This window comes from Equus caballus, chromosome 4 (genome assembly GCF_041296265.1).
Source record: "Equus caballus isolate H_3958 breed thoroughbred chromosome 4, TB-T2T, whole genome shotgun sequence".
Classification (NCBI taxonomy): domain Eukaryota; kingdom Metazoa; phylum Chordata; class Mammalia; order Perissodactyla; family Equidae; genus Equus; species Equus caballus.
Window position 1 is genome coordinate 83,405,187 of NC_091687.1, and position 27,499 is coordinate 83,432,685.

The 27,499-nt window shown below is 36.6% G+C and overlaps 1 long non-coding RNA gene across 2 annotated transcripts in view; it reads right to left on the reverse strand.

Annotated features, from left to right (window-relative positions):
• LOC102149540 (uncharacterized) overlaps nt 1-27,499 on the reverse strand; it is a 101,353-nt gene that overhangs the window by 11,514 nt on the left and 62,340 nt on the right. The window contains exon 8 of one of the 2 annotated variants that reach the window (XR_011437975.1): nt 26,696-26,989. This is a non-coding gene — a long non-coding RNA (uncharacterized lncRNA). Of the gene's footprint in view, nt 1-23,802; nt 26,990-27,499 lie in introns of those variants that run through there. The other variant, XR_011437976.1, reaches the window with a different exon arrangement.

The following is a 27,499-nucleotide window of genomic DNA, read 5'->3' on the forward strand; positions in this document are numbered from 1 at the left end:
AGTTGAAAGACATTGAGAAAATAAAAGACACACCCTATGTGTTAGGTTGAATGGCAATATTTCTAGTTCTCAGGAGGCATTTGCACAGTCTACTACAAATATCCATAATAATGTAATCCCCACGTATTTACTAAATTTCTACTGTGTGAAAAGCATTATGCTAGTCCCTGTGGAAAACGCAAAGCTGCATATTCTCTGCCCTAAAGCTACTTATAATCTAATGGGGAAAATGAACACAACTAATCATATGCAAGGCTGTCTGGGAGGTGATAAGAAAGAAGTGTAAACAATGTTCTGTAGAAGTTAAGAGAAGAGAACAGACTTTGTCTTTATAATGATCTAAAATTGGAAATTAACTTCTCCAAAACAATGTTGGCTGATGATTCCAGATTGGAAGTTGTTAAACAAAATTCATACGGAAAGAAAGATGATGTCAATTTCTCCAAAGAGTTTGGAAATGGGAACAGAAATGAACAAAATGAGATTCAATTTGAAAAAAAACAAAGGAGAAAAGGCATATAGACATATGAAAAGCAATCACTCAAAAGCATTAGCATCCAGTTAGCAGAAACCTAGAAAGTAGCATTGCCCAAACCTATGCGCTGATGAATTACACATTAGCTGCTGCTCAATGTTATGGCCCAAAGGCCTAAAGTCAGGGTAGTTGGTAGGTGAGGGAGATGAAGGGGCCTCCAGGAATAGAGCATGAAAAGGAGACTTATTCTAGTGAAATCACAGCTAGAAAAGATCATGCCATCACCTCAGAAAAAGAGATAACAACCACCTGGAAGGAATCAGAAAAAAATTAAAGTCTTTATGGAATCAAGAATGGGGAGGAAAAAAACCTCCTCACTTAGTTAACAATATCACTTCAATAAAGTCAAAGTGTAAGTATAGTGGAAAGAAAAAGTTGAAAAACCTAGCATCATATGAGGAAGAAAGGAAACCAACCAATGGTATTATGCATACCAGCTAAGACAATGACAAAACTGTGTACCCCAATGTGGTTAGTTCACAAACTGCAGCTTTTTAAATTATGGACTGAATTGGACTGCCATTGAGTCAATCAAATGAAGGACAGAGCAAACCAAATAGCTGTACTCCTGCTAATTGAACTGTTTTTTCAAAAGACAAGCATTTAATAGAATCAAATTAAGTAAAGTTTTGATTCAAAGTCTGGAAGCTACCTGAAACAAAGCATGGATTAAGCTGTCTTTTTAATCATGGCGTCTAAGAGTATCTGGAATAGTTCTTGGTCAGTAAGTAGCTATATATATAGATACATATATACATATATATATATATATATATATGTATATATGTATTTTTTTTAGGAAGACTGGCCCTGAGCTAACATCTGTGCCCATCTTCCTCTACTTTATACGTGGGACACCTACCACAGTATGGCTTGACAAGCAGTACGTAGGTCCACACCCAGGATCTGAATAGGCGAACCCCAGGCCGCCAAAGCAGAACATGTGAACTTAACCCCTGCACCACCCAGCCGGCCCCAGTAGCTATATTTTTGAGACCACCTTGATGCTCATTTTTCTGTGGGCCACTTCAGTTCGCTGTTGTATGACCACAGGCTTCTAGTCCTGGTGAAATCTCTTACAAAGGTGTTGGTTGTGAGTAACTTGATCTTTTTGGCCAAGAAAGTATGGGAGACTAGAGCAATCCATCTTCTTTTTAGAGGGCTACGGGGAAGTATAATATGCCTATTCTGATAAGCAGAGTTTAGGACTAGAATCTGTTAAGCAAACAGTTTTTCTTCTTTCTTTGCCCTGTCATCTACTCCTCTTCTTGATATTATACTTCTTTATTGCAAATTAATATTAGTTTAACTTCCATACATCATTTAGGGAGAAAAAGGGAAAGGGATACTTGAGATTTAAACATCTCTATGGTCATGCCAGTTCAAAATTATCTTTGATTCACTCACACAACACGATATATTCTATACCTAAACAATTACCATAGTTTTTATATCTTCTAAAAGTAAGTTAATCACAAATAACATTCAATAAAATGTTCTTTGTACTTGGGCTGATAACCGAGCTCATTTCTTCATCAGCAGAGCAGAGAGATTTATAAACCAAACTTTAGGCAATATCCAAGTTTGAGAAAGATGAATGCACCTGAACTCCTTCCACATACCAGTATTACACTCTGACCACAAGGACTGGGACTCTGAACCACCACGTAAATTCCATCGCATCAGCCTAATTCTATCTAAAGCAAAACTGAGCAGCCCTTTGCGTCCTGGATGTCCCAAATGTTATGCATGGTGAACTCAGGTTGGTATGTTAAAGTTTTCTTATTTTAGAAGAGTCTGACGTACCTTCTTCTGCTGCTTTGGTTTCTGCTGTATTCTTTTTTCTCGTTTCTCATCTCTGAACTTCTGATTCTGCCTCCTCATCTGGGGCAACTCAGCACCAGACCTCCAGGCTGTGGTCTCCATAGGGCACTTTTCCTGGTCAGGAGACAGCTCACAGGGTCTAACAGTGCTACCAGCTTATAGTCGAGTCCCTAACACTCCTTTAATGACTTTGCAAATAATTAATGGTCAACACAGCTGAAAATAGAGTCACACTCCACATTTTAACAACTTTATAATAAGGTGAAACTTACTAACTTAACTTCTATTAAGTCAGAAAGTAAGATTTCATTTAAAAAAATGAAAAAACGTTACAGCTTTCTTAAGCAGGCATACAATGTGAATTAAAATGAGTCTTCTTTACTAGATTACAGAATATATGTAGTTACAACAGACACTAATTTATTCCCAAATGTTGGATCCTGGGGTACCACTTTGTTGAAAAGAAGACCTTAATTCTGGGCACCAAGGCTCAGGATTTTGAATAATCATTTGGTTGAAGTAGTATAAAAAGGCCTGGACAAACCAAGAGAATTCTAGAAATAAACTTGGCTAGTGAAGTAGAACCAGAGAATATTGGTTTATGATGTGCCCCAGTGATCGCACAGTGACCTCCTGCCTGCGGGGGACAGACCTCCTGGACATGGTGGCCTCCATTGTCACCAAAGTTGGGTCTTCTCTTAGACCTCCAAAATTTTCCCCTTTTTGTACCTCCAGCAGGAGAGTTTTCTCCTTCTCACTTTTTGTATTACGCTTGCTGCATTCTGGTGCTTCCAGTTTTTACTATCACAAATCTTTACAAAGTTCCATCAGTGTTGCTTTGAGTTTAAATTTTTAAAAATTAGCCAGCAGTTTGAACATGTTCCAGCATATCATTTGTTAATAAAGACCTTATATTCTATGAAATAAGAACCCTCAAGGCATTACTACCTCTGATAATAGAAATAAACCTGTGGGCCGATGCCACTGGTCATTTTAATAACTGAGTAGATTAAGAAAAGCCATTGACTTCATTTCATGCCTTTGTCTGACACTGTGATTAACTCTTCTGGCCAGACTGTCATTGTCATGACTGAGAAGTAATCATTGTCAAGCTGCTCTTATGGCCAAGACCATACTGTTTCTATGTCTGACTTTTTTTTTTTTTTTGAGGAAGATTGGCCCTGAGCTAACATCCGTGCCCATCTTGCTCTACTTTATATGTGGGACGCCTGCCACAGCATGGCTTGATAAGTGGTGTGTAGGTCTGCGCCTGGGATCCAAACTGGCAAACCCCAGGCTGCCAAAGCGAGTGTGCAAATTTAACCACTAAGCCACTGCACCAGCCCCTCTTCGTCTGACTTTTGTGGATTTTAAGCTCATAAGAAATTGGAAAATATGTCTTTGCTTTCTAACATAAAAGTTGGAGAGCATCTCCAACATCAAAACAAAAAAAGTATACATTCCTGCACAACACAATGCTAAGAAACTATGCACAAAGGTAAGTCTGACAAGACTATATTTTCTGAAGAACTGACCAAGGTGGGTCTCCTGGGTCATCTACTCTGTCGTTCACTATAACATGTAAAATCATGTGGATTATATACATCAGGCTCTAAAGTGTGTCAATGTTCTCCAGCTATCCAAACATCAGGAGAGAGGAAAGAGGGTCAGTGAATATGAATGCCAGGTATTTTTGACACCCAAGCCTGGAACCTACAAACAGAAGAGGTTGGGGAGGCATAGAAATGTTCCCTGGAAGTTTGCACTGCTAATGCTATTTTTAAGGTAAACACCACAGAACTTATTTTTCATTTCAATCAATTTCTTTTCCTCCGAGGAGGCACGGATCTTTACTAATATAATCTTTATTTACCTGCTGCTCTATCCATTTTGCAAATTCCACCCTGTTGAAATATAATGCCAGGGAGGAAAAATATTAAGGAAACTTCTACAATCAGTGAATAGTCAGTGTTTTCCTGTAACCAGTATGAAATTCACCATCTGTTAATGTTAGAGGAAGATATGAAAATAGAGTTATCAGACCATCAGTCGAAGCTACTAGAAAGCTTGATAATTTACAGATTAGAGATGACAAGACTAAGTAATAATACCAAAGCAGAAAATAAGCTCTACTCTGAAAAACAGAAGTGTGAGCTTCTGTCTTCTTAATCCTAAAATGTTGATGGCTCTCTTCCTCACTCTCTAATTGATAGAGGCCAGAGGCACTGTGCCTGTAAGATTTTCCCAGTGAGAATTATGCTATAACCTTCCATCTATAGTTTAGGGGGATAATTAAAATATGAGTAAGAGTTTATCTTTGATTATTAAGGCCCCATTTTTATAGTTCTCATATTAATAAAAAGTGGTGCTTACCAGAGAAAAACTCTACTTACTCTGGCTAATAAATTGAACCATAGGGAATTGTCAATATTGAACCATTTTTCAACCACAAAAGTGGAAATTTCCTACAGTTCAACCTAATAGGTGAAAGCAATTTTTCTACAAATCTTTGGTTTAAAATGACAGACTTTTCTAAATTCTGATATGAAAACTTTCCCCCGCTCTGAGAACTCCCAAATGCTTTTCCAAATCCTTTCGACTTCCCCAAAGTCTTCTCCTATTTTCCCATCTGGTGGTGGACCCTCTTTGTGGTCATTGGGATATAATTTGTGAATGGTATGGATTTTAGGCACATCATTTTTTTCCTAGCATGTTATAAGAACTTTGTCAGGGCTCGGCTCTGTGGCCGACTGGTTAAGTTCGCGCTCCGCTGCGGCTGCCCAGGCTTCGGATCCTGGGCGCGGACATGGCACTGCTTGTCAGGCCACGTTGAGGCGGCGTCCCACATCCCACAACTAGAAGGACCTGCAACTAAGATATACAACTGTGTACGGTGGGGGGGGGGGGGGGCGGGGGGCAGGGGTTGGGGAGATAAAGCAGAAAAAAAAAAAAAAGAATTTTGTCATAAGTAGCCCAAAACTACCAAAACAAAGCCAAAGGCCATATGCCCTGTGTGCACTGGATTGAAGGCAGCAGTTCACCAGAGACTCTCATGTCCAAGTTTATGTGTTTTAATACATAGGTTTTTTTACTATTATTCAGGTATGGCAAGGCCAACAGATTGGGAGATGACTGCCATTGAAAGGATAGTTTATTATACTCACAGATCCCAAGATACAGGGGTAATACCATACCATGGGGGCCCACATGGGGAAGCACCTCAGTCAGGAGGCAGAGGGGGAGGGGAAGACATGGGGAAGAGCCTTTATTGTGGTTTCCACAGGAAAGAACAGGCAAGACAGGCTAGCCAGGCTTATGACTGGCCAGTTTGAATAATTTCAATGGGCTATGGGGCAAAGGGACTGTCCCCAGTTGTCTGTAACCTAGTCCTGAGTGATTAGAGCTGGTGGATCATAACAGGTAGTGTAGAAGTGGTTAGGGAAATGGGTTCTGGATTGGTTGGTCGGAATTGAAAAGCACACTAGTGAGCAAGTTGTTGACTTGGGTTCCTATCACAGCTCTGTCAGTAATTATCTATGTAATCTTAAAAGGCCATTTCTACAGGCTTTAATTCTCCCCTGGTAAATTCAACATTATTTGGCTAGATAAATCTTTAATATATTTAGGTATGTACTTGGCATTCTTTCAGTTATAATCATCTGACAAAATGAGATGCTCTATTACATTCGACAAGATAACATTCTTGTTCAGGACTAGAATTTGGATTATAATCCCTGATAAATTTTGTCTGATGTAGGAAAATTAGGTTTGAGTATACCTGGTTTTTTAGTCAATCTCCAAAGTAGGCAAGTCATTACTGCAGCGTGTAGTCTAAAAAACTGCAACTTCAAAACTGGAGTATAGGGGCCAGCCCGGCAGCATAGTGGTTAAGTTTGTGTGCTCTGCTTTAGCGGCCTGGAGTTTGCAGGTTCAGATCCCAGGCATGGACCTAGCACTGCTCATCAAGCCACACTGTGGCGGCATCCCACGCAAAATAGAGGGAGACTGGCACAGACGTTAGCTCAGTGACAATCTTCCTCAAGCAAAAAGAGGAAGATTGGCAACAGATGTTAGCTCAGGGCTGATCTTCCTCACAAAAAACAAAACAAAACTGGAGTATCTGCTTATGCCTCAAGGCTTCCTCCAACCAACCAATTGAACTTGACTGCCAGGCTCTGTAAGCACTGCCAGGTCCAGGGCTCCTTCAGCAGCACTGTCTCATTTTTACTGATTGCTGACATGAATAAACAGCATCTGTATTTTATTTTCCTCTTATTAAAGTTTTATAGAGCAACAAGGATATGGAGAGTTCACCATAAAATTGGCAACCAATAAATTTATGTATAACTACTGATAACCAGCCCAGCAATAAAGTTTGTGTTTTCTTAAAGTAAAACACAAATACAGACTTGAAATTGTAAAACGGAATCCAGAATTTTGTTTTCAACCACATTGGAAAGTGCTACTGTATTTCTGTGTTACTTGAAGTGAGGTATTTCTCAAAACTCTGCTTTGGTGCCTCTGCCGTGTTAACCCAGGTTTGTGATCCTTGTGAAACATACACACTTCTGATATTTCTAATACTTAAGTAATAATCCTTAACCTTTCCTGCTCCTAAATAGAAAACCCTCTGATTAGACATTATTCAGCATCTTTATGTTTTGGTTGTGTATAAGGATATTTTTGAAATGGAAAGTTTCCAGTGGGGTGTGTGTGTGTGTGTGTGTGTGTGTGTGTGTGTGTATGTGTGGTTCTAGTGGGGAAAATCAGGTCACAAAACAGTAAACATAATATGACCATATTTTTATAAGAAGAAATAGATATATTTAAAAGTCTGGAAAAATATACAGCCAATTGTTAACAGAAATGATCCTTCAGTGTTGAGATTGCAGTGATTTTAATTTTCTTCTTTATATATTTTTGTGTTTTCTAAATTATTTGCAATGAGTGTACATTCTTTTTGTAATGGAGGAAAATGACATTATTTCTAGCTTGCAAAACAAATATCCCCACATCCTGAAGGAATTTTTTTGTGAAGACGTTATTAAACATTACAGAACTTAGGTCTAAAGTCAAATGGTCGCTTTCTTGTAGATTTATAGATCACTATACAGGTTTTTTCCCCTTTATTTAGGACCTTCAGTCCCTAATTATTAAAATCTCTGGCATATGAATCGTACTTAAGGCAAGAAAACCAGCCATCATGAGGGAGACTATCAGTAAAGATTGCTCTTGATCATAGGTCAGAAAAGCAGCCTTATATTCTAAGACCACAAGAGATGAACTAAAAGGAAAGAATTTTAGTATTAAAAAGAATTAAAATAGTTCATCAGCCACGGCCAATGTCTCAGTTCAAACAGTTTCTTGGCCCTCAGTGCCTCAGGGTTCACTCTGTTAGACAACTGAGTATGACGGTTGTATTTAAAAAGTTGCTTGTTTGATTAGAGTACCAAGTAATGAGGTCATAGTCCAAAGAACATTCCTTTTACCAGATAGTTTTACACAAGGAGCAACTGTTTTGCAGCCAGACTGTGCCAGTCTGGGCAGCCAGGCTTTCTGGAAACCCAAAGTTCACGGAACAGTTTGGGGGGAAGCATGTGACCCAAGCAGCACAATCTACGAGGACCACTTCCGAAGTACCTTCAAGTTTGCTCCTGTGATGACAGGCCATACAAATACTCCTCTGATAACGGCTTTACATATGAACACTAGGGTTTCTGAGGTGGGACTAGAGTATAGACAAATCGTTCTAAGTATGACTTTAAGTGAACCATCTACACCTCCCTGCTCAGAGCCCTGGGGAAGCTCATGACGCCCAGCAACCTATATCATCTGATATCAAAGGGGCAAAATGACTTGTGAACTTAATGCTTTGATGTCTATCCTAGCTTGGAAGTCCTGGAGTATTAAGGTGGTATGTAAACTTTGAAAAGTCGGAAAAGAAAATACGATCTTCTCTAAGTACCTGCAGTGGCAGTCACTCAATTTAATATCTTTATGCTCATTCCTATTTGTTATCTATGTCAGATTTAGCTGTTCTCACTTATTTTCATGACTTGTTACAAGAGAAAATATGGGAAACACTAATTTATGGAAACTTTTCCAAGGATCCATATCATAGAATTAATATTGTCTATGTAGAAGCACTTATTAAAGTTTTCTCATTGCCTACAACACAGCAAAACTCCCAAAGTCAGAATTTTAACTGTGAAGCATGTCAATAACAGATATCACGAATGTTTTACCAAATATGTCTAGGGCTCAAATTATTCTCACTAATTAATTATACTATGATATCATCAGTCAAAATTTCATGTCAAGGGATAAAACAGTTTTAAATACACTAATCTCCATAATTCTCCTTTAAGTGACTATTGTTAGCCCTGTTCCAAAAATAAGTCATCTGAATGGCCATAAAAGAATGTAGTTTGCTAGGCAGAACCAAGGCTACAATTCAGGTGTAATGATTTACAGACCATAGTGCTAAGTTTTATCTAGTCACTTTTTTTACAGGTTCTAACATCAAAGATCATATATCTTCCCTTCGACACGTCAACTGTAGCATAATTCTACCAGATTTAACGACATATAATTGACTGGTGTGCTGATGAATCCAATTTATGCAGTGTCTTCCTGGAATAAGGTCATTACCTACAAAGTAAAAGTGTAAATGTTTTAATTAGAATTGTTTGGAAAATACACAGCTGGCCAGATTAAATAAGATATTTGAAAAGATTATAATGAAAACAAAGGAATGCAATATGTGATAATCATTGCTTAAATTATTCGTCATCAAAATATGCAAAATGGTGACATATCTTTGTTTTTTTAATTAAAAAGCACTTAATATAAGATCTATCCTCTTAAGTTTTTAAGTGTACAATTCTGTATTGTTAACTATAAGCACAATGTTGTACAGCAGATGCCTAGAAATTTTTCATCTTGCATAGCTGAATCTTCATCTATTGAACAGCAACTCCACATATCCCCCTCTCCCAGCCCTGGAGACCACAATTCTGCTTTCTGCTTCTATGAGTTTGACTACTTTAGATACTTCACACAAGTGGAACCATGCAGCGTTTGTCCTTCTGTGACCAGTTTATTTAACTTAGCATAACATCCCCAAGATTTGAGACATTTGCATTCCTGTGTTTATGACAGCAGTATTCATAACAGCCATGACATGGAAACAACCAAACTGTCCATCAACAGAAAAATGGGTAAAGAAAATTTGGTGTATAAATGTGGAATATTATTCAGCTTTGGAAAAGACATATCTTCATTTTTAACTTTAACTTTTTATTGTGACAAATTTCAAACCGAAGAGCATGATGAATCCCCATGTGCTCTATGGGGATTGAGCTATGCACTGTGCTTGAAAAATCATCAACTCATGGCCAAGCCTGTTTCCTCTCTTTCTCCTGTACTGGAAGCAAACCCCAGATGTCATATTATTTCATCGACTGACATTTCATATGTATGCCTAAAAAGTAAGGACTGTTTTATATACATAACCATACTACCATTATAACATCTAAAAAACGAGATAACAATCTCTCCATATAATCGAATATCTTAGATGTTTCACATTTCCAATTGCTTATATTTTAAAAATATGTTTACCATTGTTTCTTTGAATTAGAATCCGATAAGACCACCCTGCAGTTGATTGCTTTATCTCTTGTCTCTGTTAACTTGTCAGTTTCCTCCTCCATCTTTCTTTTTGCCCCTTTCAACTCAATTGAAGAAGCCACGGCATTTGTCCTATTGTCTGGACGTTGTCATTGTATCCACTGGTGCTATTTAACACGTTTCTCTGAACTCCAGAGTTCTAAAATTGGTAGCTGGATCCAAAAGCTTGAGCAGAATCAAGGTCAAATTTTCTCCTAAAATACTTCATAGATGTGGTAATATTCTTCCATCGGGGCACAAAATGTCAAATATTGTCCATTTTTGTGGTGTTACAGTCACTGATAATCGTTACTAACTCCAGTAATCTGTTAGAAGTTGCACCGTGGCGATTCTTTACTTCTACTATTTCTCCTTCACTTTCTAGCTGGAATTCCTTTATAAACAGACATATCTCCTCTATCAATACTTGGCTAACAAGTGGTACAAATCTGACAAAAAAGACAGGATGAAAACTTATTTCTTCCTTTATTTGCCAGTTTATCTTAATTATGACAAGTTGAGTCTCTTGTTGTCTGTTTTTTAAGAATTAAAGGATATTTTATACTGAATTGTATATTTGAAAGTTGCTAAAAAAGTAAATCTTAAAAGTTCTCATGATATGAAAAAAAAATGTGTGACTATGTATGGTGATGGATGTTAACCAGACTTACTGTGGTGATCATTTTGCAATATTTTCGATATCAAGCCATTATGTTGTACATCTGAAACTAATATAACATTATATGTCAATTGCACCTCAATGAAAAAACCCATATTTTAAAGGATTTTATGCTGGTGAAGACCGGTATTGTAAAAAATTGGGACTTTTTAAAAAAGCCAACATACTATATGAAGTTGTCACTTTGTACTTTGCATACCTTAGCCCTCCTAAGTAAATGTGCTTCAAATTGATAAAAGATTATCAAAGAGAAAATATAGAGATGGGCCAGGTGTTACAGGTAGAGCTTTTCCCTATTAAAGGATTGGTTAATCCTCAGGGGCTGAGCCTGTAATAAAACTGAAGGCATACTTCTGAGGGCTTAAATGTAGAAAAGGCAGGAAACTACTGATCTACCCATGCCAGGAAGTATGAATTTTTTTAATCTGTATTTGTGTATCTTGAAGATAAAAAATGAAGAGAGGCCATGGCCAAAGCAAGGAAGACTCTGAGTGGCCAGTGCTCATTCCATGGGGCCCCTTCCTGCTTCCTAATGTCTCCTGGCATATTGGAAACAGGGTGTTTCTCAGCACCCTCCTGCTTGGTATACAGCCAGGCTCATGGCTGCATACAGTTCTAGTTGGTCAGAGAGAAGAACATTTTTCCATCTATGTCTGATAAGGCATGAAGCTAAAACAGCCTGACCATGCTACTGGCTTGCTGGGCTTCTTCAATGCCTTGCCACTGCTCATGGGATAAACCCCACCTCTGTAACTTGCTAGTCAAGGCCACTATAACCTGGCCTACCCTAGCTATCCTAACTAGTATCCACTATATGTGTTTCCCAGCCTCCCCACTAGAGTGTCTATAGTCTAGAAGAAAAACAACCAAATTCACTCTTCTCTGATCATACTTGAACTCCTCATTCCATGTCTTGCTCACACTGCTGTGCTTTCCTATTTAATCAAACTCCTTTCCACCAAATGCGATCTCTGATTCCTCCACTCTTAAGTCACAATTAATATCACCCTCTAAGTTAGGTAGAATAATGGCCCCCTAAAGACATCCACATCTTAATCCCCGGAACCAGTGACTATGTTGCCTTACGTGGCAAAGGGAAATTAAGGTTCAGATGGAATTAAGTTTGCTATTTAGCTAACTTTAAAATAGATGATCCTAGATTATCCACATGGGCTCAGTGTAATCACAGCAGTCCTTCAAAGTAGAAGAGGGAAGCAGAAGAGAGGGTCAGAGTAATGTGATGTGAGAAAGACCTGACTCATCATTGCTGGTTTTGAAGATGGAGAAAGGTGACCACAAGCCAAAGAATGTGGGCAGCCTTTTGAAGATGGAAACTTCAGCAAGGAAACAGATTTTCCCCAGATCTTCCAGAAAGGAACATAAACCTGCCAACACCTTGATTTTAGCCCATGAGACCTGTGTTGCACTTCTAACTTAGAGACCTGTAAGTAGTATGTTGTGTTGTTTTAAGCTACTCAATGCATGGTGATTGTTCCAGCAGACAGGGCAAACTAATACACCATTCTCTTTCCTCCTATGGTATTTTGTGCCACTATTACAGCTGTGTAGTTGGAGGCAGTAAATGTAGTGCATTTAGTGTGGTAAGATTATACCTGGATTCAAATTTCTGCTCTGCTACTTCTAAACTGTGTGATCTTGGGCAATTAAAGGAAGCTCTCTGAACTTCACTTTATGTCAGATCATCTGTTCAGAGCCTTCCATTGCACACAGCTCCTGTCCTTTGAGGTATTTGTCACAATTATAATTAAATAATCAAATTGAGTGCTTAATTATGTGTCTGTTTCTCCATCGAGATAAAGTTCTCCCCTAGGGAAGGAGCCCTAACTATCTTGTTAATTACTTGTATCCCTCGCACAAAGCCCAGTGCTAAGCAAAAACAGGCACTCAAAGATACCTGCCAATTGAATGGATTTGATTAAATGTACCACCTTGGGTGTGATGTGGACAATACTGCCCAATAAAATATCAATACTTTCGGAATGTAAAAGCGAATTCACTACACCAGTATAATCCAGGGATTTAGAGAGCCGTGATGCAAGAGATTTCATAGTCTCCTCTTTTCAAGCCCCACTTTCGAAGTTATTTTATTTTGTCCCGCTCCCCCTTTGATTTCCTAACTAAGAGGCATTTTCCTGTTAGGTGTACCTCAGAGACATGGAAGGCTTCACAATTACAAGTAGGGCCTCCCAGGGTATCTCCACCTTGGTCGGCTCCCCATAAGACCAGGGTCTGATATCCATATTTACAGGTAAAAAATATAAATTTAGTGTGATAAGCTCTAGGGGACTGATTCAGGCCACTCAACCAAATTTACAATGAGAACTATTCCAGGAGCAAAATTTTCTTTTTTCTTGCACTGGATCCCACCTTCTCTACCCAGCAGGAAAATTTACTTGGGAAAAAGTTTTTAAGTTTTAAAAAAGTGGAGAACAAACAAGTACTATGTACCTAACAACTTATAAATACAAAGCATATATTGAAGGTACTCTTCTGAGAAAGTAATACTCATAAAAGAATGATTCTGACTTTTATCTGAATGACTCCAGAATTGGTATTTGCTGTTCATTGATCAAGTATAAATGGTGAATAGATCACATAGATAATTGTCTTGCATCCAGATCAAAGGAAAAAAAAGAAGAATCTCAAAATTTATAACAACGTCAAGTTTAACACTGCAAATCTTGTTTTTCAATCAACAAATACACTTCAGGCATTCTCTAGAAAGCTCTATCACAAATGGATCTCTGCAGAGCTCTTGATATAAGCCCTGTTGAGACCATTAGTATTTGAAAGGAAGTCTATAGAACATGCTAGTGATTCATTTCTGTAGGTTTTTGAAATTCTAGTCTTGAACTGAGCCCAACCTCCAAGAAGCCACACATTTGTCCAAAGGAACTTTGAGTCCCTATGGAAACAGTTTGCTTTCACTGGGTTGGGCTCTCAGCTGCTATGAAGGTTGTCTATGTGGAATAGCTACGCGAAGAGTGTGTCAGCATCCCTTCTAAAAGAAAGCAGGAGATGCTATTGCTTATACTGTTCATTATCCCTGCACAACCACAAAGGCCTGAAACATCAATCAATGAAATAAGAATTTCCCTCAGCCTCAAGTTCATTAATGACTAGCAAAGAATTCAAAACAACAATGCAAGCAGCATTAATACCTATGAGGCCCCAAACATCAGATGCAGTCTTAGAATACCCTTTTCTGCACCTGGGTTCATTTAGTTTCAGAGGTATGCCATCTAATCAAGTGCCAGTCCAGCACAGGGAAACCACTGAGTTTGGGGTCTCTTAAACTTAGAAGCCTCATTAAACATATAGGTGTGTTTGGGCTACATAATTAAATCGTATTCTTCAACACAGTTGCAGCACATAATTCCATATTTTTCAGAATAACTTATGAGAATCAAACTAAATAAACCAGGTCTACCCTTCTAAAAGCATTCCTATTAGGCCTTCATTTATTTTTTAGACTTCATTCCATAAGTCAATGTTTGCAAGAGATCAGGTTAATCTTCCCTCAGGTATCCCTGAGGAGAGAGGAAACTAATTGCAGATCCACTGTTAAATATTTCCTTTCCTGTTCCCACATAATCATCCTTCGGATAGACAAACTACTCAAAGAATATAGCAACAGAAGAAAGTCTCTCTCTCTTAAAAAGATGTTGTGCTTATTTTTATTGGCAATGAGAATTACACGACTCAATATATTTCTTTTATTTTGACTTTAGCTTCTATAATATCATGCCTAAAATGAGTATATAATCTTTAAACTATTTATATCCAAGGTTTTATGTGTAATTATTTTGTTTCCCTTTGGAAATACCTCTTTTATTTTAAGCAAGCTTAAACCACTTTTGGAATATATTACAAATAGCAAAAAGTTGTATATTTATCCAGGAAAACATCATAATTAGTTTCCTTTACCCTTCTCGAAAACTGTTGTATCTATAGTTATCATTGACAAAAATAATTTTTTGTCATCATTGACAAAAATAACTTCTGATAGCAGTATTGCTTCTCTTCCATCTCTGCCCCTTCACCGTCTTACACCCCTGAATCACCAACTATCATTTATGAACATCATAGTCAAAGGTCATGGAACTTACTTCCTATTACTGGAAATTCTCATTCCTTACCACCTTTCCCAAGGCTAAAGCTCCCTGAATTAACTGCATTGCTCACCACCCCACAAATCCGCAGACCTTAAGCATCTGTTGCCTGTTCACGCTGAAGTCCCAAAGTTCCCGGATGCTGGCGTCTTGAGGAAACAGAAACCCTAATCCATGAAGTTTGGATCACTGCACATGGGCTGTTGGCATGATCATCACATTGAAAGGAGGAATGAGGAGTGAAGGCTATCAATGTCCCACAAGGAAAAGAAATAGCCGAAATAGGTCCTGTATTTTTTGATTAGGTAAAGAGATTAAACGGAAATGGTCAGATTATTGGGAAGAAAAAAAAGAGAGCAAGATTCATTCCAAAAGGATGTAACTTTCTTTCTCTTTTGTTTAGCTTGTCCAAGCAGACTAGAATTCTAAAATACTCAGATTAAAGGGACTTCAGAAACCATTTGATCTGATCTCTGTTCAAAACCATTACAATTAAATTGGGAAGAGGAAAGACAGACTATGGTGGCAAAGCAAATCTTTTCCTTTGCTGTCTAAATCTCTTATTATTCTTCTAAATTTACTTCTCTTTTTTCTTTGCCTTACAAATTTTTTGAGGTCAAATTTATCAGTGCTTTCCTTAATGTCTTCAAGAGTTTTAGTAATAATTAGGAAAGCTTTTTCCACTTTCAGTTTATACAGGAATTTGTTTTTTTCTAGTACATGTGTACTTTCTTTTTCATTTTCATTTTTTAAATATTCAGATCTCTGATCAATCAGAGGAGTTTATTCTTGTGTATAGTTTGAAGTAAGAATCCAGTTTTATCTTCTTTCAAATTTTTTCAGTGAACCCAACATAATTTATTGAAAAATGTATCTTTTCCTCAGTGATTTAAGATGCATAAATTTTTATATATATCTGAGTCTATTTTTGGGTTTTCTATTGTGTTCTTTTGGACTGTCAGTCAATCCATTCATGTAACAGTTCATGCTGTTTAATGTAGAGGCTGAACAGTATGTTTTAGCATCTCTTAATACTAGCCTCCTCACTTCCCATTGCTCTTTTTTTCCCATTATTTTTTCCCCTATGTAGCTATTCAACCTGCAGTAGTTTTTTCATATAAACTTCAGATTCAATTTACTAACTCTGTTTTTTAAAAAATTGGTATTTTTATTGGGGTCTTATCTTGGATAGAATTAACATCTTTATGATGTTTATTCTTCCTTTCTAAGAATATGGAATACCTTTCCCTTTGTTCAAATATGATGTATATTTCATAAGTGTTTTAAGGTTTTCCTTATAACTTTTACACATTTGTTAACTAAGTACTTTCCTCTCCCCTTTTTCAGTTGTAACATTTGTATTTATTCAGAGCATTTAACATTTACATTCTAATCTTCCACCTTCATTCTCATCTTTATCTTACTCGTAGATGCACAATTAAATATATGCAACAATACTCACTAGAAGTAGTGCTTTTACTAAAATTATCTCTTGATTAGATAAAGACTATTCTCTAGCAGATTCCTCAGGAAGAACTTGTGAGTGCAATATTCCCTGAGTTCTTATGTGGTTAAAATGGGTTTTCTATAGCTGTGAAAATTGAAGGACAGCATATAAAACCTTTGGCTCACATGTTCTTCCTTGTGCTCCTTGAAAATGTTACTCTACTTTTACCTAACATTGTATGCTCTTGTTGACAATTTCTAGTCTGAGTTTTTGAATTTCTGATTTGTGGTTGTCTTTTACATCTTCAATTACTTGTTTAATTATATTCAATTCACTTTTCAGTACTGTGTTACAATTTTCCTTTGCTTTATGGCTTTTTCTCAGGGCAAGCAATTATCATTATCTTACACAACTCTTCCGTTTTCTTTTCCTTTATTTTTTTTAAACACAGGAGTAGTCCTCACCACCTAATTTAGATCAGGATAAGAAATATTTCAGTAACAAAGTAAAAACTTGCACAATTTCCCATTATTACTGCATGGAGGCACTTTGCCTCTCCTACAGCTTGATTTTTTCTCCCTGGGACTGAGATGTCTCTTTGCTACCAAATAAACCCTCTGGCTGATTGCCCATTACCTATTTTCAATTATTCTTTCTAACCTGTCTTCAGTATCAGAAATGATGAGAAACTGAGCATTTTTCCCTTAGAGAATATGACTTAGCCCTATCTTACTAGCTGAGAGCTACATGTCCAAAATCAATAACTCAGTTTCTTCCCACATTCCCTAAGTTTTAAAGAAAAATTAGAATGCTGTAAATAAATGTGGTACCAGATGCACTCCAGCAAATGATAGCTCTTGGAATAGCATCTGAAATGACAATATGTACTCACTTGGAATTCAGAAATGAAAATGTCCCAGTGCCTTGCTTCATTACTGAAGGGAATCAGCCTTATACCACAGCAATTGCCTGTTCCCACCAGCTGACAATGAAATGAATGCTCTGTAGGAGCTGAGATGATTGTGGCATTAAACTTAGCAGTCTCTCCATGATCCTGCAAGACGGCTACTGAATCTAAACTAAATCAGTTCTGAGACAAGTCTGTACAGAACTTGCTCATTATTTAAAATCTGGGGGGGAAAAATGAGTGAAATCAAATGAGTTAGGAAAGATATTATCAACTAAGAGACAGCTCAGAATCTGTTTTCAATCAGGCTGAGAAAATAGGACAGAAACAGCCAAACAGCCTGAGGAGAGTTGACATCATCCGCAAAAGCCTGAGAGATTGTTTTATTATTGTCATCAGTTGCAATGATGATGATAATAATAGTGATCTGGTGTTCAGTGAACACAAAACAATGCAATAGCGACAGCATTGGCTATAGACAGAAAAGCTTAATACAGCTTTCGAGCTGGTAAGCTTGGCATGTAAGTTACCCAGACTATGACCCAGAGCAGGCACACTGAGGGAATGCAGAGTAGATGCTTGAGTTAGAGTGCGCATCTGCACATAACATGACATAGATGGAGACCATCAGTCCTAGCATTTTTATCTAATCTCTTGCTTAGAAGGGTAATGAGTGAAAGATTACTCCCTGGATATTAAGAGTGGAAGTGGAAAGGTGTTCGGGGGAGAATATTAATATCTCTGGGTAAAGCTTTCTGAACATATCTCATTTAAGATTCACAACAATGCAATCAGTTAGATACTATGATTTCCATTCTACATGAGAAGCAATTGAGGTTTGGAAAAGTTAAAATTGTCCAATTGCCTGGTAGTGAGGAGAGCAGAGCATCATTTAGAAGCCCAATGAGGTGGAGCCACGACCTTCCATATTGAGGGCCTCGCATCAAAACTGGAGAAGGAAATGAAAGGGAAGATGCTCAAGGATGCGATCTCCTCCATTTGGAACTTCCTCATCTACATGGCCCTGCTGCAAGTCACTCTTTGAAGAGACTGGACAGCACATAAAGATTGGGCATCACACGAATACGTGATATGAAGAATCTGGTTACAGTGTCTACTCGTATGTACAAATGAATCAGCCCAGAGAGATGTTAGATACTCTTTGATTGAATGTACATAAAAATTCTACTTGCTAAGACCAAGTTTGGCTCTGGTAACTAATCTTCATAGCTAAAATATGAAACTATTTGCAAAATGAAAAAACTTCTTGTGGTCATAGTGCACCTTATGTCTATGATATTCAGCCTCCGTGAATGTTGATATAATTGTAAATCATGGCAAGCTCCATTTTCCAACAATTAATAACTAGAACAGAATTATGTCTGAAATGACACTGTCTGGTAAGTCATTTCTGTTTACTTTTTTACCTCTGTTCAGAGTGTGTTTGTGAAGAGTCTCTTATAATTAGTTATGTTTTATGAAAGCACACAACCACATGGCATTTAGGCATAGTACCATTAGTCTACATTTTTAATAAACGTATGAATTTTTTTATGCTTGACTCATCAATTACTGAGAAATATGATTAAATATCCCATTATGTCTTGGATTTGTAATTTCTTTTGCAGATCTATCAATTCTGGCTTAATATATTTTGAAGTTTTGTTATTCGAGACATCTGAAGTTTAAAATAAGACAAATTAATTATTTTAAAAATTATACTGTGGTCTTATTTATATTTAACAATGCTTTTTTGCCTTAATGCTTTCTCTGTATGATGTAATGTAAGTACATTAATATTTTCATTTGGTTAGAAATATCTTTTTCCATCCTTTGACTTTTAAATTTTCTTTCTATGATACCAATATAAGTACACTAGCTTTTGTTTGGTTAGAAATATCTTTTTTCTACTCTTCGATTTGCAGAATTGCTGGATCATTATGTCTTAGATGTGCCACTTCTCAATAAGATATAGCTGAGTCGTATGTGTGTTTTTTAATTCAGTCTGAGAAAAAAAATCAACTGGCCCAATCTACTAATTTTTCAACTGGATTCAACTCCATTTATACCCATAATAATTATTGATATATCTGATTCTTTTTCTGCAGTTTTGCTTTTGACATTGATTTTTTCCTCCTTTCTTGCTTTTTTTTATTTTTTATGTTTTTTTAATTCCATCTCTTTTCACTATGCGTTTGGAGAATTAATGATTTTTTTCTCCTTTCTTGCTTTTTTTATTGTTTATGTTTTTTAATTCCATCTCTTTTCACTATGCATTTGGAGAATTATATACCACATTCTTATTTTTTCAGTAGTTACCTTAAACTTCTTATCATGAGCATTTAGCTTCTTAAAGTCTGAAATCAATAAATACCCTTATCATCTTCCCAAAGAGTGTAAAGATCTTAGAACTACAAACACATCTGAGCTATTTGATATTGTTGTTGAGTAGTTTAGTTCTCTGTGGTTTTCCTTTTATCATACAATATAGTATTGTTGTTTTCTAGTTAATGTCTATTAAGAAATTCTTTGTTCCTTATTTCTTCATTCATGTCAGATCATTCTTCTGCGATCACTCTGCTTCTATTTGAAGTATACCTTTTAAAATTCCTTTAGTAAGGATTGTTTGAGGACATCCTTTACACAATTATAATTTTCCTACACAATTTTTTCCTGTGCAATCATCAAAATCAGACAATCAACATGAATATAAGAATGCTATTTAATCGTATATCCTACTCAGACTTTGCCATTTATCCCAATAATGTCCTTGGTCTCCTTTAAACTGGAACCATTCCTGCATGTTTTATTGTTTTTCATGGGCTTGACATTTTTGAACAGGATAGTCCAGTTATCTTATAAAATGTCCCTCAGTTGGGGTTTGTCTGATGGTTTCTCATAGTTAGATTCAGGTCATAGTTTTGCTCTGTCCCATTACAGGTTATGTTAACACTGATTACTTGAGGCGTGATAACTGAAGATGGTGTTGGCCATGTTTCTCCACAGTAAATTTATAATTTCCCCCTAGCAAGTAAGTACTTGCTTGTCAGTAAATGCTTACCTTTTATGGATAAGTAAACTATTTTTATTTCTTAGCATTTCAAAAGGAACTTGTCAGGTTTTTATTGTTTGTTTTTCTCAAATGGCAAAATGTAAGCTTGACATAATTGGAAAATAATTATAGAGTGAAAGAAGAAATACATTTAAGAATTGGAATAGAAATTTGGGGAATTCCAATATAGTTTCCTTAAAATATCTAAATTATTAATAAGATTTTAGTAAGGAATTTTGAAAGAATGGGAGACTATTCATATAGGTGCTTTCAGAAGACAAAATACTCAGCAATTATCTCAACCTATATAAAAACTGTGCAGAATCTTATAAAATTAGGAGCATAGCTAGAGGCATATATCTTCCCTAGAAAATTTCATTTGATAAGCAATTTTATTTTGTTTTTATTATCATAATTTTTGCCCTAAATTTTCCTTTCAGGTAATTAAAATCATTTTCCTAAGATAATAAGTTGAATACTTGCTTAATTTATTTTCAACATTTCTAATCACAGCAAAAATATTTTTTAAACTGTTAAATTGGGTTTGATTACTGCTCTGGCCTCATTCCGTAGAATTTCAATTTATACATAGGTTAAATCCGTATCATTTAGGAAACATTCTATTACTGTTTTCTTGATTTAGTCTTGCTTAATCTTTCTTGATTTCTTGGCCCAGCTGTTACTTTAGAGAATATTTTTTTTTATTACAAACACATCAGCTTTCTTTACTTCAATTTACTTTTTTCTAGTTTTCTTGAACAGCAGTCTGAAAATATATTCTTCAAATTTTCTGCATTTTGAATTTACGTGAGTTTTCTTTGTTTTCTGTTAGGCAGGCAATTTTGATTTGTAAACAGTGTGCTCTTAAAAATGCATACTCCTTGTTTATGGTCTATAATTTTTGGTAAATAGTAAATATTTCCAATTATTGATTATTCATTTTCTCTTTGTTCTTGCTTTATTTTGAATTTGACGCAAATAGTAATGAGCTAAAATCCACACAGTCTGTGAAGGAGAACTATTATGGTTCAAATTATAGGTCTGCGGTTTATGAGGGACCTTGGTCAGATTACCTAGCCTTTCTGTGCCTCAGTCTCATTATCTGAAAAATGGGGATAATAACAGTATTTGCCATATAGGGTTTACGTGAGGATTAAATATTTAAGAGATGCACTTAAAATATGCGCATCAAATCAGAACTATACAAACGTTAGCTATTGCTACTATATTTGCTTTAGATTCCACTTGAAACTTACATTCATTTTTTTCTGGTTTTCCCTATTCCATCTTTTATTTTTAATTTTTCTGCTTCAGTGTTACGTCATAGTAATACAAATTACTGTATCTTATTCTTCATTTGTGTACATACAATATACTGTTTTGTGTGCATGATTTATACATCATCATTCATAGGAATAATTGCTGTGCTAGTCCTATCATCTGTCATTCTGTATTTGCTTTATTTTAAATTTACGCTTTTGGGGGAGGTCCGTTATCTACCATTGCATTTGTTGTAGAGACTTTTTAAAAAGTTTTGTAACATTGGAATTTGTATCATGCTATTTTTGAAGACATGTTTAAAAGATCGAATGAAATCATCCAAGAAAACTATGTCCAAGTTCATCATTGATTTTGTCTCACAAACTCAGTAACTTTGATCCCTTTTGTGATGGAGGAGGTATTTCACAATTTTTCGCTTTCCCTGCTTGCTCCCTCTGACCCCGGCTTGCTAAGTCTAATCCAAGGACCCATTTTAGTTGGGGTGGAAGAGGGAGAGGAACTGAGCCCAGCTTTTGTTCTAACAAGTAACTAAAATTCCTCTCTTTTCTTAGTCTTATAATTTCTCCTTGTTCCATTATTATCTACTTTCTCAGCTCCATATTTTTCTTTCTGTTTACTTAAATTTCTGCAGAAAGAAAAAAATAGTACTTAAAAAAAAAAAAAAAACCCAGCAGCTGTTTTTGCATTATAGGGCAAGATGGAAGCTGCTGTTTTGTTTACGAAAACACTTATGCCAAAGCAAGGCCTCTTCTGGAAGGAAAGTGGGAATTTAGACTAACTGAATTGCTCTACTAATTAATAGGAAAACGATCTTATTTGTGGGCTGGGTGGTATCTTCACAAAGACATTATGACTTTGAGCTGGAGGAGGTAGAAGGATTGATGGCTCTGGGATTGGGGGACGTGGGAGGGACATGGAGATAGGTAACATGAAAGAAAAGAAAATGCTTATGGGCGCATGAACCTGAAAAGCTTGGGGACAAGGTTGAGAAACCTTTGTGAAAGGGCATGATGACAGCCCTTAGGAGCAGTGATTTCTGATGTTCAATTTAAAGTTGCCTTGTCTTTGTTGAAGTCCCTTAGAAGATTCAGTCACGGCCCTTACCTACTATGGTCTGGTGTTCGCTGAGACCTGGGGGAAGGCAGGAGCTATCTTGATGTGAGGCTGACCCACAGCTGCACAAAGTAATATAGAGATGGGCAGATATATCAGAGAAGACCCAAGCAGAGTCTGGAGCAAGAGGGAAGACGTAGTGTACTCTGCACGTGTACCCCCAGGCCTTACAAATGCCGTGGAAAATGGGACTGGATTTCTTACAGTCTGCCATAATGGAAGCTGAATGTCATAAGAAATTGTGACCATGGAGAACAGAAAAAAATTGAAAAACTGTGGTTACATTTAAGATGATAATTTTTTCCTAGGTCATACTGAAGTCCTTAACAGGGCTCCAATTTGAGAGTTTTCTTTAAAAAGCAACTCTAAAAATTGTGGAAAACACCCTCTTACTACAATAATGGTTTTTAACATTTTGGAGTCAGAGATCTCTTTGAGAAAAATGATAAAACATTGGATCCTTTCACCAGAAAAAGGCACCTACACTCATACACACAAAATTTTGTCTAAAATTTAACCCTTGTTAAAAAACCAAGAAACTTAGACCATTATTTCCTTCTCCTTAACATTTAACAATTTTACATGGTAATTTGTTTCCATTTTTTACTTTTTTCATATCACAATGAGCACCTTCAATTTCTGGTCTCATTTTGTTTTTAAGTTGCATTTTCCCCCAATCACACCCTCCATGCTTGATTCTTTTATTTACTGTTTCCAGGAGCTTCTATTATATCTATTAATCTGTCTTCTTGTATGTCATCTTCTTTAACAAAAATTCTTTAATAGTAGAATATAATTAGTGGAATTAAATTAATAATTTAATTCTTACTAAATGTATAAAATATATATAAATTTTATATATATATACAATTATTTACTAACAATAGTAGAATAAAAAATTCTTTAATAGTAGAATATAATCTATTCATATATGCTGAAGAATGGTTAATAAGTCTTTTATAAAATATTCATGGGTTTCTTGCAAATAAAGTGACCATAAATTTGTCATCCGTACAAATTGGACCTCTATCTTCCAGAACTGTGAGGAAATAAATTTCTGTTCTTTAAGCCATGTAGTCTGTGGTATTTCATTATGATAACCCTAGTAAACTAATACACTCGTCCTCTCTGAATTTTTTTCACAATTTTTAAAGTATATATTTTATTTTTTTGTGGAGATCACAAAGTGGTGAATCACCAGGCACACCAGTCCCTTATTTGTTTGGCCTACACGGTGCTTTAAGAAAATTAAATTAGTTGCCAAGTATTAACTGAAACATCTGGATTTCTGTCTCCCTTTTAAATCTCAGAAAAGCTCTCAATGTTTGGGCTCTATTCTCCATGGGAATAATGTCTCTTTGTGATACAAATGAATGAATTCATTTATTTATTTTACTCATTTATGATAAATATTTTATTGTGATAAAATGCACATAATATGTGTGGATTCTCTTGGCATTTGAGTTTAAACCTTTTCTCTGCGTTATTTGTATTGTCTCATTGGGTAACATTATTAACATTTTTTTCCATTTTTGGACCATATTTCTTCACAATTGGTTAATCGTTGGAGAGCTGGTTAGAGGAAAGGCTGATTTCATGTCCCCTTTTAGATACGTAATTGCTGAGTTTTGAACTTGGATGTGGTCCTTGGGCAGACCCAACAGCGCTGTGATCAAATCCTGTTCTGAACAAATTCTGTAGCTCACTCAGAAGATGGAAGTTCAGCTATTTGGGCTTGTTTCTTCCTCTTGATTCAGTTTCAGCTCTACCACAGAGGAAGCACTCAACCTAACCAGGGTCTCTTTCACCTTCTGGGTCTTGTGGCCAAAGGATGGAACTGTCTCTGAGATGTAGGACATGTTCCTTTCCTCTTTCCAGTGTTCAAGGCTGCTAACATTCTGCCTCTTTCTTACATCTTAGCGATGAGGGTTTTAGGAAGATGACCTTCCTCAGACTGAAGGTTATTCTGTCTCTTAGCCCTGTCCTAGGTTGGAAGGGTGCCACGGGAAACACTTCACTAGCAATAAGAACGGGACTAGCACCCTTTCCCTGTGACCTGTCACTTCATCAATACAGGGAGAGTCCCTATGATAGGAATCCTGCATCCTCCTCTGCTAGATGCTAAAGGAGTAACCAAAAATACCAGACATAAGCTTGCCTTCAGGAAGTTTCCAATCTAGGTTGTATAGTGACTTTGAATAGGTAATAACTGAGTATTTGTGAAGGCAGAGTATTGAGATAATTATAAAAAGAACCCTCCCTCCCTACATGATCCAAGTAGAGATCCATTTCTATTCCATCTTCTCATACTTGCCCCCAACCCCAAATGGCACCAAAGCTAAAGTTGTATTGGAAAACTCTCCACTCCCTCAATATTTTGCTTACATTCTTTATATAAGTCCTAGACAGTATTGCATAGTGTTCAGATAAACTGGATTTGGAAGATCTGGCTTTTTATTTCAGGTGAATCATTATCTCTTTGTTATCTCTCTTAGTTTTATTATGTGCATGTGTTAATATCTGTATCTCCAGGTGTATAAGGTAGTTCTCAGTATTAAATTTGATATACTTTCAATTCACTTAAGTCAGTACCTGTCACCAAGTAAATGCTCCACAAATAGTAGCTGTTGCTAATAGAAAACTAGGAATGAAAATAGAAGGGGAAATGCCTGCAATCTCTTCTTCATGGAGGGAAAAAATGATATTATGTTAAAAATTAGTTTCCAAACAAAAATTCCAAAATTACCCCTTTTTAAATGTAAAGAAAATAAATCTCTTGCTCTGTCTGATACAGGGAATGTGGTTGGTATTTACACTGAGAAAAACAGGAGGTGGCCTTCCAAGTATGTTTCACCTGTATTCTTCTCGACAGGCCTTTGTTCAGCTTGTTAGCAAACTGAGTAATTGATTCTGAATGAGTGGAAACATTCTATAAATTTAGATTAGTTCAAATGGACATTGTATGCAAATGCTATTTTATAAAGAAATTGAAATCTCTAATATCAAACCATAAAACTCATTGTATTTGCAGTTACTCAGAATTACTTCCACCTCAACCTAATATTGTAACTTTTGGGGTTTGTTCTCTTGGCAAACTTTCTTTGATGCCAATTAACTCTTAGTTATGAAGGGCCTGTCTGAATAATAGAATTTTCTGGAAAGAGATTTTAAACCATCAGGTCAAGTTTCTCATCCCTAAGGAGATGGTTCACTTCTTAATTGCCTTCTAATATATTCTTATTAGGCAGCTGGAGAGCAACTCCCTGTCCCTTAGGACTCTTGATGCTATGTCGTCTGTAACCATTAAGTCCATGCCCTCGAGGCTGGCCTTCAATGTTCATATTTCATATTAATTCAACAAACATTTCCTGAACACCTACTTACATTCCAAGCATGGTACCAGATACTAAGGATACAGATATAAGATTCACATACATTCTAACTCTCAAAGAGTTTCACAGCCTTATTAGCTATGATTAGGCTATTATTAGCCCTTATTAGGGCTATGATTCTAGCTAAGTAATACTTGTATCTCCTCTCTAGAAATTTATAATTTGACTGGGTAGTAAGGCATTGCAAGTTATCTAACAATGCAAGGTCATAACAGTTTAACTACCAAATAGTTTCAAGGTTATTAAAAGCTAAAAGAATTTCGGAGAAAGAGAAAGCAGGTGATTGAATATTTAGGAGACCAGGAGAATTTTTGAAATCATTCAACCATTAAGTTGAAGGACTATTTTAGCCTGAAGTAAATTAATTTTGTCATTAAAAAAAAAATGTGTCCAAGTGTCCTGGGAACATAGTGTTCCACATTATTGGAGTCATTGTATTTTATGTGCAATAAATACTAAAGGTGTAAAGATGCAATAACCAACCCTTTTCTCTGCTTATGTGGGAAGACATATCAGAGAGAGTTTGAAACAATCTAAATTCTTTGCTGTGGACAACACACAGCCTCTTTTTAAGGTGAGAGCTGTCATTGATACTTTGCCAGGTAACTTCTTGACTTGTTGCAATCATTCCCAGGGGTTGAATTGAACCTTGTACACCTACCTAGTGAAGAGTAATTTCCACGCTTCAGGTCGGATTTAGGTCCATGAGCCCTAGGCTGGGCTTAACTTGACAGAACAAAAGCTTTTCTTTTCTTCCCCAAATACACTCAAAACCACCCCCCCTCAGTGGGGATTCTCAACCATGCACGTGTTTCCAGTCGTCTGAGGAGCTTGGTAAAAGTGCAGCTTCCTAAGGGTTCTGCCTGGGCAGGTCCAGGAACCACCACTTTTAATGCCCACATGAATCTGATGCGCGTGGTCCACAGAAACACCACCAATCTTCAAGGAGGAATGCCTACGAGAACAGGTCAAAAGAAAGGAATAACTCAGCTTGAAGGAGGGACAGCTGGGACCAATGTGGTGAATGTCTTTAAGCATTTAAAAGGCCCATACAGAAGTGTTTCCAAGATGAGCAAATCAAGTGCCAGGGGGTTCTCTCTTCGCCTATTCTTGGTTCTTGTAGTGACCTTGGTACTAAGCAGCAGGAGGAAGGATGCAGTGCCCGTTTGGCTGTGGTGAGCTTTGGCACTTTGAATCCCCTTCCATTTTGGTTTTCCTAACATTCCGCCCCACACAAATCCTTTCTATTGGGATTCTCATGCCCGCTGCTTATTATTTGCTTTGCTCCCTTTTCAGCAGGACAAACCTAACAGAACCTATCTTATTAACGATAAGTACCAAAGTATTACATTGACTCCTTAATACGAAAATCTGTACCACATTTCTTTAGAATCTTTTAAGAATCAATACTCTTTTGGTCTGTAGTTCTTCCTGAAGAAAGGGGAAAAAAAGAAAATTATTACCA